This window comes from Schistocerca piceifrons, chromosome 6 (assembly GCF_021461385.2).
Source record: "Schistocerca piceifrons isolate TAMUIC-IGC-003096 chromosome 6, iqSchPice1.1, whole genome shotgun sequence".
Taxonomy (NCBI): domain Eukaryota; kingdom Metazoa; phylum Arthropoda; class Insecta; order Orthoptera; family Acrididae; genus Schistocerca; species Schistocerca piceifrons.
Window position 1 is genome coordinate 126085409 of NC_060143.1, and position 15057 is coordinate 126100465.

General features: G+C 38.4%; 1 pseudogene; it reads left to right on the forward strand.

The window, feature by feature from the left end:
- The window catches only part of LOC124803181, a 343599-nt pseudogene that overhangs the window by 126811 nt on the left and 201731 nt on the right, over window positions 1-15057 (forward strand).

The window sequence follows — 15057 nt, forward strand, 5'->3', positions numbered from 1 at the left end:
CTCCCAGTCGGCCGGTTTCGCATCCGACCCCCCCCCCCCCCCCCCCCGCACCAAGTAAAAACTATATATATATATATATATATATATATATATATATATATATATATATAATAAAAAAAATAAAAAAATCGCGCTTAATACTGGGTGGGATTATTTGTGACCGGGAGAATAAAAACTCTTCAGGAAATTTGCACCCTTTCTTGCTTATTAGCTAATAACTTTCTCCTTTGCGTGACATAAAATAAATAGGCCTAAAGGAAACATAGAACCAGTAAAGACAAAATACATGCAAGACAGTACACATATCTTCAATCCTTACGTCCCAGCATTTTTTTTTTTTGCTCTGTAATCTTACTACAGCTTTGCATGGCGTGCCTTCCTTTCTGCGAAAGAATCTATTACCTCACCAAAGTTCGTCAAACGTTTAGCTACATGAAAAATAAAAATTGTCGTCGAATACCGAAAAAGCTGTTAACACGAATAGTACCCAAGACTGGTCTGCTTTTTCGATTTGATTATGTCTATTTTGTCACTGTCTGGTAGGTAAAACGAAATAGGCCTTTCTGGTATTGCAGCAGTTGTAACACACGCCAAATAACCGAGACTGTTTAGCCACAGATGATCGATCTAATGTACCTGATTTATATATATAGCACACAGAATGTAATTCACGAAGTACCAACATCAAAATGCCTATTGGCCTACAAGAAAAAAGTTTTATCTTAGGAAATATTTTCAAATTTCATTCATATGCTCCAGTTTCTCAACCATGAGATCGTAAAGTAATAGTAGTACGAAACTTTTATATAAATTTGGAATCGTCATATTCTTCCATATGATTTGTGTGCTGTCCATGTTTCTTCACTTTCCTAGTTCCAACAAACACTCTTGTCATCACTAATTCTCTAGGCGCTTCAGTCCAGCACCGCCCTGCTGCTACGGTCGCAGGTTCGAATCCTGCCTCGGTCATGGATGTGTGTGATGTCCTTAGGTTAGTTAGGTTTAAGTTGTTCTAAATCTAGGGGATTGATGACCTCAGATGTTAAGTCCCATAGTGTTTAGAGCCATTTGAACTAACTCTGTACGTATACCTGCCATTGTCAAAATTTATACTCTGTTTATCTTAACTAACCCTGCCAGAATCACCGGTTTAGTTATCCCGCTTTTATTGCCCGGTTAGACGTTATTACGTGTTCGTACAATGCATTTGCCGCGGTAGTAGTGTAGCGATCTGGCAAAAATTTTGTATCAAAATTTCATTTTCTTGGATACACCGAGAAGATAATATGTAATCTTTCTTACATGTTATTTCCATTCTAGTAGTATGAATCTATCGATTTCGCTAATAATTATAACAACGCTTATCTTTCGCACAGCCAGTCAACCACATAAACAGACAGCGATTGGTTTCTTTGGCTTAGCTGTTAGAGTCCCGTCCCCTTTTGTCTGCAAGAAAGTTTATTTCTAGATGCGATGGGGATTCAGACATCACGTATTCTGTGCACACATTCAAAAATCATCTTACGATTCGTTCAGAAATCAATTTAGAATGTGTTCAAAAATGTTCAAAACAAACAGCGATGCTTTAAAAATCATATCAGCAATCGATAGACTAACGTGCATTGTATGTTAGGCGCTTTGTGAAACAAGGTTTTTTCCTTCAAGAATATGAACTTGGCGCCCCCTAAAATTGCCGTCCGGAGCAGATACCCCGGTTTGTTGAAGAGTAGGGAGCGGTCAGCCAAATTACAGTCATTTTGCGCTGAAGTTGGATTCTACCTTGAAATTTGATGTACAATACAATGTCTCATACCTTGGGCAAGCATATATCAATACATTCAGTAATGTTATCGAAAATAAAAATAATCATAATTACATTTTGTTCATTCAAAAGTATAAGGAAGAAAGAATGTTGGGTTAATATGGTTGCTTGCTACTTTTTTTTTTTAAGAGATCAAAAGTCACAAGGGGCACAAAGAATACACATCGACATATTAACGATATGTACTATAGAATGCAGTGAAGCACACATATAGATATCAGTTGTTGTGTTTGAATTTCCGTACTGGTGCCCGTTAAATGAGAACAGTGTCCGGAGGTTAGGTTTTTCAGAACAGAGTTATGATTTATGCCAGATGATCCATAAAAGGTATATATGTGATGTAACTTACCAAACGAAAGCGCTGGCGTGTTGATAGACACACAAACATACACACAAAATTCAAGCTTTCGCAACCAACGGTTGCTTCATCAGGAAAGAGGGAAGGAGAGGGAAAGACGAAAGGATGTGGGGTTAAGGGAGAGGGTAAGGAGTCATTCCAATCCCGGGAGTGGAAAGACTTACCTTAGGGGGAAAAAAGGACAGGTATACACTCGCACACTCACACATATCCATCCGCACATACACAGACACAAGCAGATATTTCTGTACTGATGTAACTTACGAAACGAAAGCGCTGGCATGTTGATAGACACGCAAACATACACACAAAATTCAAGCTTTTGCAACCATCTTTGTTTTTAGATATAAGTATCTGCATGTGTCTGTGTATGTGCGGATGGATATGTGTATGTGTGCAAGTGTATACCTGTCCATTTTTCCCCCTAAGGTAAGTCTTTCCGCTCCCGGGATTGGAATGACTCCTTACCCTCTCCTATAAAACCCACATCCTTTCTTTCGTCTTTCCCTCTCCTTCCCTCTTTTCCTGATGAAGCAACCGTCGGTTGCAAAAGCTTGAATTTTGTGTGTATGTTTGTGTTTGTTTGTGTGTCTATCAACATGCCAGCGCTTTCGTTTGGTAAGTTACATCAGCTTTGTTTTTAGATATATTTTTCCCACATGGAATGTTATACACACACAAGTTTTTATAACGAAAAGTGTGTTAAATGTGGCGAAGTACGAGAAGAGATATCAGACCACACTACAGATTTATGTGATACAGCAGCATTTATTTTCGCATTCACATTCGGTGGTTTCGCCAACTCAAAATCAGAGCATGATCTTCCAACCAAATGTAGACCTTGGGTTACAGTACATATTAGACTTTCACTTCTACGAAAATTTTAGGAAGTGGCGGGGGGAGTGTATATGGAGAGATCACAGTTGGTTTTGCTTACTAGGGTAACCTAATTATTTTAGTGGGAATGCAGTACAAGCAAGAGGCAGAGGTGGGCAGTTGAGGTGGAGGTCAAAATCTAGGAAGTTGGGTTGAGTAGGACCAAGTGAAGCAAATTGGGGAGAGGTTTTGAGGTTCTGGAGGAATGTGGATAGGGTGCCCTCACCTTTGATCCAGATAGCATAGCTGTCATAAATGAATCTGAACCAGGTGAGGGGTTTAGGATTCTGGGTGTTTACGAAGGATTCCTCTAGATGGCCCATGAGTAGGTTGGCATAGGATGGTGTCATGCAGGTGCCCATAGCCATTCCTCAGATTTGTTTGTAGGTAATGCCTTCAAAGGAGAAGTAATTGTGGGTGAGGATATAGTTGGTCATGGTGACTAGGAAGTAGGTTGTTGGTTTGGAATCCGTCGGGCACTGGGAAAGGTAGTGTTCAATAGCGGTAAGGCCATGGGCATTAGGAGTGTTAGTGTGTAGGGAGGTGGTATCAATAGTGACAACCAGGAACCATGTGATAAATGGACAGTAACTGTGGAGAGTCAGTGGAGGGAATGGTTGGTGTCTTTTATATAGGAGGGTAGGTTCCAGGTAATAGGTTGAAGACCGTGTTGGTATACGAGAGCAGAGATTCTCTCAGTGGGGGCAGAGTAACTGGCCACAATGGGGCATCCTGGATGGTTAGGTGGGTGGACTTTGGGAAGCATGTAGAAGGTAGGAGTGCAGGGAGTGGTAGAGGTGAGTAGAGAGATGGACTCCAGGGAGAGGTTCTGGGATGGGCCTAAGAATTTGAGTAGTGACTGGAGATCCTGCTGGATTACTCGAATGGGATCACTGTGGCAAGGTTTGTAGGTGGGAGTATCTGACAGGTGGAAGAGCCCTTCCACCAGGTAATCCTTGCGGTTCAGAACAACAGTGGTGAAGCTGTTGTCTGCAGGTAGGATTGCAAGGTCAGGATCAGTTTTTAGATGATGGACTGTGGTTCTTCCTGCAGATGTAAGGTTAGTCTGCATGTTGAGGGATTTGGGAAATGGTAGTGAGGCAAGATATGAGGTCAGGAAACTCTGGAAAGTTACCAGGGGGTGGTTTGGGGGCAGTGGGGTGGATCACGGTTGGATGGAGGAGTGATCTGAATTAGGCAAGGTTCAATATTGGTCTTTGGTTGAGTCTGATTGGTAGGGTTGGTGGCGAAAAAGTGTTTCCACTGTAGGGACAGGGAGAAGGTCTTTAACAAGTCCTGCATGATTGAATTTGGGAGTGGGGCAAAAGATGAGGCCTTTGGAAAGGACTGATATTTCTGTGGGGTAAGGCTTCTGGAGGAAAGGTTCATGACTGTGTTGTGGGTGTGTTAGGTTCAGGATTCAGTGTGGTGGTGGGAGGGAGTTTTGGGGGGTGGGGTAAGTGTAGTGCGAGGCAGGGTTTGTTAGCTATGAGGGGGCATGGGGGAGGTTTTGAGGGAAGTTGTAAAGGCAGTGGACAGTGGCACACTAAGGTGGGAGCAGGAGGTGAGCATGATCGAGAGCTTTCTGAGGTGGCATCATGCATGTTGCTCAGGTTCCTGTGGGGAAAGAGTTTCAGTGTGTGTCTGTTGTGCCTATCTGTGACTCAGCATCTCCACTATAAATTTCCTTCAGATAGAAAAAATTCTGTCCAGAAATTGCTTGTGCAAAGCTAAGCTTGTCCTTTACTCACACAGTATTCTGAATAACATGGATGAAGGGCAACAAGCAGGTTCCTCTTAGACTTCCTGAAAGCTTTTGACACACTGTGCCACTGCAGACTGCAAACAAAGATCAGAGCATACGGTATGGGTCTTAAGTAATAGAATGCGGTTAGTTGTCCTATATGGCAAATGATTGTTAGAGGCAAGGGTATAGTTAGGTGTGCCCCAGGAAAATGTGAGAGGGCTGCTCTTAGTTCTCTATAGTCTATAGATAAACTATCTGATGGATTGGGTGACGAGCAACCTGCCATTGTTTGCTGATGATGCTATAGTGTTACAGGAAAGTTTCTTTGTTGAGCAATTGTAGGAGGGTATAGAACAATTTAGACAGAATTTCTATTTGGTGTGATAGATGGCAGCTTGCTCTAAATATAGAAGAAGATAAGTTAATGAAGATTGGTATTAAAAACAAGCCTCTAATGTTTGGATACAGTCTTAATGGTGTGCTTCATGACACAGCCATATAAGTGAAATATATAGGCAAAACAACAGGAAGCAATATGAAATGGAATGAGCACATAAGTTCGGTAGCAGATAAGGTAAATGGTGTACTTCAGTTCAGTACATGGGAAGTGTAGCTCATCTATAAAGACCACTTATAGAACACTCGTATGACCCATTCTTGAGTGCTGCTTGAGTGTTTGGTCTCCCCACCAGGTCAGAATTAAAGGAAGACAGTGAAGCATTTCGTATGCATGGTGCTAGATTTGCTACTAATAGGTTTGATCATCACATGAGTGTTACTTAAATGCTCCAAGATACTCAAATGGTAATCCCTGGAAGGAAGATGACATTCTTCTCGTGAAACAGCATTCAGAAAATATAGAGAACCAGGATTTCTGTTGATTGCAGAATGATTCTCCTGTACATTTCGCATAAGAACAATGAAAACAAGATTAGAGAAGTTAGGGCTCATATGGAAGCATATACACAGTCATTTCTCTCGCACTCCATTTGCAAGTGGAACAGGAAAGAGAATGGCTAGTAGTGATACAAATTACCCTCTGCTGTTCAATGTGTGGTGGCTTGTGGATTTTGTATTTAGATGTAAATGTAGCCTGTAGTATACACATTTGGGTATTACTTCAAGACATATATGGTTGATGAGCTATGAGGCTTTTGTTGTCTGTTTGTGGTTGTGTTGTGGTTACAGCCGTGCAGTGCCCTCCGCCTGACAATCCTGGCAACGGGAAGGCGATCTACACATCCTGCTCCTACAATTCGGTTGTCACGTACGAGTGCAAGGATGGATACACACTTGTAGGGGAGCCAACACGTAGGTGTGGAGCTGACAAGAAGTGGACTGGGGAGCAGCCAGAGTGCAAAGGTAAGTCTGGACTAGCTATGCATCAGAGTGTTTTGTGCTTCTCAACTTCGAAACGCATGCTGTGATGATGCAAAATGGCATGAAAATCAGAATTGGATCTCGCTGTAGTGCCATACAATCAGTAGTGCTCTTTTGAAGATTAGCTAGTAGGCCTGGGTTAAAAGTATTTTCACATAGATGTAAGGACAATAGCAGAAATTAGGATACGTCAATATTAAAACTGAGATCGGTGAAGTATGCTGGGCTCTTAACAAGATTAATTTTTTTTGAAAGCAAAGGAAATAAATGTAGATTACGGACTAGATTTGTAAAAATGATGTAGGCTATATATGAATGGGAAGACTGAATTTTTTAGAATTTAATATCAGATGATACTCACAAAATTATATGAGAGGAGCAGGGTGTGAATAAATCGTATGTAAAATTAGAGCTCCAAATTTCTGATCGATGATTGATGCTATAAAGTTACTGGGCTGTTGAAATATTATTAGACATAAATGAGAAGGAAGCTAGAGAATATTTAGAATCTGATGGTACAAAGTACAAAGATTGTCAAATGTAGACATATGACTTGTAACAGTGGACAGTGGCATATGTATAAGTGCACATAAATAATGTGGCTTGGTGTCTCAGCATTCAGTATCAGGCTGCTGAATCAAAAGTTTGGTGTGAAATGTTTATCTGGTCCTGGAGCTAATACATCAACAAAAATAATCAATTTTTGAAAATATAATGTAACTGGACAGGTAGAAAGCCTAATCACCAAGCGGCAGCAGGAGAAAACACTTGTAAAAGTTAAGGTAATGTGCAAGCTTTTGGAGCCAGTTGCTCTGTCTTTTGGCAGAAGGGCTAATGAAGAGGGAAGAATCAAAGGACTGGCAACATTAAGGAAACAGGGAGAGTTATGGAAAAGTCTTGGAACATTGGGTCAGGGGAGACTTAGACAAAATGAGAAGGAAAGACTGATTGTTGGGATTGCACTGGATAAGATCTCATATGCTGTTGTTACATATGCTGTTACATATGCTGTTGTCCACCTGTATTGCAGATGAACAACACAGTTGTCACTTTATACCACCTGTATTACAGATAGCAAAACAGTTGTCAGTTTTCAAAATACAATAAGATATCCGGGGTTTGCACATGACAGTAAACTGACTCAGCTATTGCATCAAAGGCATCTCAGAGAAAGAGGTCACAGGAACATTTATTGCTACAGCTACAAGTGGAGGTTTAGCAGACTAAGCATGTCCATGCCATATTTTTCAGTGTCCCAATTAATTATTTAAACACAGCATATGCTGTTCAGATCAGCAGCTTCCTACAACTAACCAACACTGTCATTAAGTGATTAAGATTCTGGTTTATTACCATTCCTTATCTTTGAAACTAATGAGCTGTCACTTACCACCACCCAGCATCTTCACAACAGAGCATCTTATCATTTCCCAGTCACCAATAAATCTATTAATTTGGGGGCAAGTATTTTATGAGCAGGAGACTGGAGATAAAATTATGAATACTAAAGAATCCTCGAAGCGGGAGAATAATGTCTGTAATGTACAGTGTGACAAAGAAATGAATAAGTCTTGGCTACTGTTACGGAATCTCATTAAGTAACAAAATGATGGGGCTTTTAAATATTTTTCTGAGGAAATAACAAATCTAATGAAAAGGAACTGAGCAATGCTGATTTCATCCAACATAAAGTAGATTTGCATATGTACGTGTGTATTAGTTTATGCATATATGCATGTGAAGTAGTTTATGAAGCTTGTATCAACAAAAGTGAAATAACAATTTCTGGTACGTCAGCACACTGTTTCTCTTTTTCCGTTAATTTTAATGTTATAAAATTTACTTACGTTCCTCATTTCTTTCTGGATGTCATGATTGCACATTTCTGACTATTAACTGTGAAATGTGTTACAATTGTTTAAGTAGTTGCATGCAGTCTCTCTACTTGTAAACATATCTGATGACACCTCTTCAGGGGAAACAGAATACTTCTGTAAGTTCATATCTTCTTCAAAAACTCTTAATGTACGTCTGTACATGGAACACTAAATACAGAACATACGAAATTCATGAGAAGAAGACAGCCTAATTTAATTAAAAGTAAAGTTTTGATGATCATTCTGTAGCTATTTATTTTACTATGCCATTTTGTTAATGCAGGTCAGCAATGTATGAAACAGTGATACCACAATGAAATGTAATTTGTAAAATATATTAATCCAAACCATGAGCATTACTTCTGAACTGTGTAACATATTTCAATAACTGTCACCATTTTCTGTTCTTTTCATTTGTGATAGGTAACAGAGACATTATGGCACATAGAGATTTCAGTGATAACATTACATGCTGTGAACAATAATCATAATTCACAACAGTGAACTTTGCACAATGTTAGTCATCACTAATCTTAATCACTATTATTTCCTCAGCAGATAAATTTTTCATCTGTATTAATGCTATTTTTTCCTCTTTCCCTTAAATTATTATTATTATTATTGCTTATGCACATCAGTGCACCCAAAATTAAAATCAAGATACCAAAAAGTATGAAAATAAAGCCCCAAGAAAAACTTTTTGTTTACTAATGTATGAAACATTTGAACACAAAATGCTAATGCCAACTGCTAAATGCAGTGCAAATAAGCTAACTACAGAATTTAATAACCCACTATTTCTTCTAGTTTCTGTATTTCTGTACACATCACATAAATTGTGCTATTGTCACAGGAAACATGATTTTTCTTGTTCTTCTTTTAACCTTTTTTTGAGTCTTCGTTCGCTAGCTTAACTTCTAACAGAATTATCTTTCACTATATTAGAGCATGTGTGCAAAACTTTTTATTAATATTCATCAAAAAGTTATCAAAGTAGAGTCTCAGCATTCTGCTGTTACAGTCAGTAGATACATTGAATCAAACGCATTCAAACTATCCAGGCTTGTGTAAGTAGCTACACATTTGCATGTAACAGATGACACATCACTCATGCCATTATACTTCTGTCTTTATTTGTTGTTCTCTATGAAGTACTGGAGAAAGATACGTGACCTAATGCTTAGTGATATGCTCTGTTGAAATAAAAAGGAATGCTCAGAAAAAGAATCATGACAGAAAGTGATACACAGACATATAATAACCAATAATTATTAACAACAGGCACACAAAAATTGTTAAGGAAGTAACAGACAATACGATTTTACCTATATATCTTCATCCAGGAAGAAAAATTCCCTTTGTTTTTTTTTATGTTCGTTTTGGAATCCTGCTGTTGCTGTTATTAATAGAGGATGATAAATGTTTCAGTGTTTGATGTTAGCATAGTTTCTGCTCCCTGGTGTTAAGTCCATGTAAATGTGCATTTATCAGTATTATTGAAGACACAGTGCTAAATGTCTGACTAGTCGCTAAGACTCTGCTTTATTAAAATTATGTTTACTGTGGCTAAAATAATTTGCTGTTGCTATACATCTATGTTATGGATGTCTATCTGTTGCATGGAAGGAAGTGACTGTAAAGAGGCAGAACATCAGGTATAACTGCTCTGAGAAACCTGTATTGAATGAACACAAATAAATATGATATTGTTATAGTGGTGTACAAAATGAATTATGATTTCTCTTAATGATTTTAATGCATCGTGTAATTTTTCAGACTTTACCAATGTAGAAGATAAATTATGTGCAATGTTCACTGATAACAGGAGGGTATTCATTACTCTTCAGTTTTTTGGAACTGGGGTTCCTTAATTTTTAGAAGAGGAGAAGGAGGAACAAAGGGAAAATATATCACCAGATGTAAAAGGAAAACTGAAATGAGAAATCTCTCAGAATCAGTGGCACATGCTGATACAAGTGAAATTTACTGTGCCGAATGAGATCTGAATTTCTGGAAAAATCAAAGTAATGTAACTAGAAAAAAGAATTTGTGGATCAGAAAGCTATCGAAATGAATAGTGGTACTATTGAAAGATGGGGAAATGGATAACAGAAGTGAGCCTAACTGGTGGTACACTCAGAAAATTTGACTGTCAAAGCATCTGGTCAGATTGGCACTGATGAGATGTGAAACATACTTTCTGACAGGATACTGATACTTGTTGTTAAACATTTTTTGCCCACACTCGTGCACCTTATTATCAAAATCCACAGTGAACACTGTGTAGCAGAAGGTTGAACAGTTCTTGTTTGTGTGTGTGTGTGTGTGTGTGTGTGTGTGCGCGTGTGTGTTAGAACTCATGGATGTATATCTTTTTTTTTACATAACGGTTCTCATGAGTGCTTATTACTTGAAAAGTGATTAAAATTTCATGTATTTTTTGTGCTGTAGTGGGTCGTTGTAGGTCATCCCAGTGTAACATATTGTGCATACGTAGGTAAAGATATTTAACTAGTGGTAAAAAAACCTCTGGTAACATTTACAACCATAAAATTTCTAACTGGAACCATCTGGGCCAACCTAAAGTGTGTGACAACATAAAAGTAATTGTAGAGAAAGCAGATGCCTGGACGATATTTATTGGAAGAATCTCAAGGAAATACATTCTGCAAAAGTGACCTACAAAACACTTGTTAAACTGATCCTTGAGTATTGCTCATCAGTTTGAGATGTTTACCAGTTTGGATTTATTTAGTATGTCTTCCAGATATGCTCAACAAACTTCAGTGGCAGTCACTGATATGCTCAACAAACTTCAGTGGCAGTCACTACAAGAATGGCATAATGTGTCATGGAGAGGTTTTCTATTGAAAGTGAGAGAGCTTACGTCCCACTTGTATGGGAAATGGGAAAATGATAGTAGGATCAGATGTATGCTCAAATGTACAATGCAAGGTGGCTTGCAGATTATAGATGCAGATGTTTTTGTGTATGTAAGTTTTGCACTTAGGGAGGCTAGAAAGGAAAGTGATGCTTACAGCATGTGAATAATGAAACATTACTTTGAATTAACTTGCGGGAAGTCACTAACAGTGCATAATAGGTGTGTAGGCACGATAAAAGAAAAAAGGCAAATACAGGGTGTCCCATAAGGAATGACCCAATTTTAACTATTAATAATATTGAGACAATTTTCACTAGGTAACTGAAACAGCGCTAGATGTAATGAGCATGGTCCAGAGTTTCAGAAAAAATCTGCTAGATGTCGCTACGAGCACTGACCTGGAGCGTGCAGCCAGTCTCGTGCAATATGGCAAGAGAAGGCTTATTGTGTTATTGAATTTAGTCCTACTCAATCAGTGATCACAGTTGAGTGGGCATTTCATATTCGATTACGTGCTAAACCACCATCACTGAAGAACATTTGACAATGATATAAACAGTTTGAAGAAACAGGGTGCCTCTGTAAAGGCAAAAGTCCTGGCCGGCCATGTGTTCCTTAACAAACAGTGGAACAAATCCAACGAGCATTTGAGTGGAGACCCCGCATGTCTACGTGTCATGCTAGCTGAGAACTTGCGTTACCACGTATGACAGTGTGGCGTGTGCTACGGTGTCGTTTAGCTCTCAAACCATACCAATTAAAACTGGTACCAGCTCTTCAAGATACTGATGATATGAAGTGAATGGACTTCAGCAATGCTATTCTAGGGTACATGGAAGATGACACTTTTATGTCATGGTTGATATTCAGCGATGAGGCAACTTTCCATATTAGTGGTAAGGTTCACCGTCATAATGTGCATATATGGGGCCTTGAAAATCCTCATGAAACAATTGAACATGAACGTGATTCACCAAAAGTGAATGTTTTTTGTGCTGTTTCGCAAAGTAACGTTTATGGACCCTGCTTTTTTGAGGAAGAAGCCATAACAGGACAATCATATCTTGCAATGCTACGGAACTGGTCATTCCCACAACTTGACTTCGACAATTTCATCTATCAGCTAGATGGAGCACTACCGCACTGGCACAACAACGTGCGCAGTTTCTTCAATGCCAGTGTGCCTCAACGTTGGATAGGGCATACAGGACCCCAAGACCGGGCTTTACTGTCTTGGTCTCCTAGGCCCCCTGACTTAACACCATGTGATTTCTTCCTGTGCGGTTATGTTAAACAATGCGTTTATGTTCCTCCCTTACCTCGTGACATTGATGAACTAAAAACCAAAATATCAGCTGCTGTAGCTTCAGTGACAAAGACACCTTACGTTCAGTGTGGGATGAATTCGGCTATTGGCTAGGTGTCGTCCGTACAGCCAATGGAGGACATATTGAACATTTATGATGGATTTTTATAAACTTCTGTATTTTCTGAGTGATTTAGTATGCAATTTGTTGGTGTTAATCCCTTCTTCGTAATAAATAATACTATTTAAAATCAGGTCATTCTTTTTGGGACACCCTGTATATCCTACATGTGGGACAGTTTACAGTCTAGGATAATATTAGATGCTGAGAGAAAATGTTTGCTGGCATTTGGAGATAGATTTAATAGTTTTCTGCATACACACAACAACTGAAGAAATTATTTTACGAGGAAGAAAGATTTATGAGTTGCAATATTTTAATGCATGTGGGGTCATTGATATAGCAGTTGTAAGGTTCAGAAACAGTATACATTTGTTTTGGACACCAAAGACATAGGAAAGAAAACATATAATGTGAAAGAACTACCAAATTGTACCCATTACATAAAGATTGTGAAATTATGTGTTTACTGTGTCACAACAGACGCACATACAAAAAAAGACATGGCTTAGCCATGGCTAAGCCATGTCTCCGCAGTATCCTTTCTTTCAGGAGTGCTAGTTCTGCAAGGTTCGCAGGAGAGCTTCTGTAAAGTTTGGAAGGTAGGAGACGAGATACTGGCAGAAGTAAAGCTGTGAGTACCGGGCGTGAGTCGTGCTTCGGTAGCTCAGATGGTAGAGCACTTGCCCACGAAAGGCAAAGGTCCCGAGTTCGAGTCTCGGTCGGGCACACAGTTTTAATCTGCCAGGAAGTTTTATGTCAGCGCACACTCCACTGCAGAGTGAAAATCTCATTCTTTTTGTTGTGCCTATCTGTGACTCAGCGTCTCTGCTATATGGTGAGTAGCAGCTTTCCTTCTCATAATATTATTCCAAGAAATATCTTTCATGGTGGAGGCTATAAATATTGTTCAGGCCCCAGTGCAGACTGAGAATCCAAAATAATAGGTCTACTAATTGTACAAACAATTCAGTAATCTGAAGATATGATAGAATCAAAAGGACCCTGTACCATATGCATTATACAGATGGACAGAGAATAAAAATAGAGTCTGATAGCAATGAGATGAATTCTAGCCTTTCTACATACATTTTCCCCTGTACTCTTGATTTTGGCTTACTCGTCTTTCTTTATTCATCCTTTTAAACTTTCAGCAGTTTCTATTCAGCAATTTCTACACGCATTTTCTCTCCATTATCCACCAAAGAATGTAATCTCAGTTCTGAAAACTCAATATTTCTTTTTCTTTCTGACAACAATATGTCAAACTTTAGTATGAATTTTTCCACATTGCATATCTCTAATCCATGTTTGTGAACACTGATTTACCAACTTTGTGTTTATTTCAATACGAAATTCCATTTTAATGCAGCTCAGAATTTAGTCCAGCAGATTTAGCTGCCCTGTGCCAATTTATTGAAGTGTATTCACAGAAAAAAATATAATTTTTTATGTATGTTTGAGAAACTGACTTTATACTAGCAGCATAATTTGCATGTTAGGCATATATATACATGCAGGACGAAAGCATTGAAGGAAACTGAGAAAAGTAGTATTAATCTAACAATTAGTGAAACCGGCAGCAATGTCATTGAGTTTATGTACCTTAGATAGTAGGGAAAATTGCTAAAAGTCAGCTTAGGAACATTCAGTTCTGCATTTGCTTGTAGATCATTTCTTTTAGAAAATGTGTGTCCGTGTTGCATGTTTGTTGAGTCCCAGTATTGAGCAACAGTTTCAGTGAGTCTGATCAATGAGTCAGAGGTTTTTGTTACATTAATAAAGTACTCTTTCTGTGTAATGTTTGAAGATAGTTTCTACCTTTAGTGGAAGCTATTAATAATTAATTCATGTAAGAAAATATTGTTTAATTTTGTCTCAGTATTTTTATTTTCATTTTCCTTCTTCTCCACTTTCAAATCTATTTCAAAGGCTCTTTGCCCTAAGAGGCTAAATTCATTAACAAAAGATTGTATTTATAATTCTTCTAGTATTTGACATTACTAGATTTCAAAAATATGTTAGAATTTTGTTTCAAATTTACAGTTAAGTAAAAGTAATATGACAGTATCAGGCAGGTCAGAGAGAAATTTTCATAGTAAGTGTATGCAATGGAATTTTTGATCAACTAATTGAAATATCAAAATTAAAAAAAAAATATTTCCATCTCAGCTTCTTGGTGCTTTGAAATACATTAGTTGCTACAGATATGATAAATGTCGTATTGTCTGTTTTCCTGGCACAATTTTGTTGTGTAGAAATAAACTGTGGCCATCCGGGCATCCTGTACAATGGATGGCTTGAGAATATCGAGGCTGGTACTGGTCTTGGTGCAAGTATTATCTTCAGGTGCCATGATGGCATGAAGCTGGAGGGAAACACTTCAACTGTGTGCCAGATTGATGGTCGGTGGCGATATCCTTTGCCAAAATGTCTAGGTAAATATTGGCAGATTAAACCCATAAAGGCATAAGTGATTGAAGCCTAGTGTTTCAGTGCTACTTCAACAGTACTGTCTGCTTTCACTGCCAGAGCAACAATATTAATACCTTCAAAAGAATTTCAATACTCTGTTCTACTGTATAATAGTTTTCATTGCTTTTGTTAATCAAATAACATGCTTATGATATTAATTATTTGTAGTGTGATCGGGTTAGTTCTAATTGTAGATTTATCAAGCTAAACT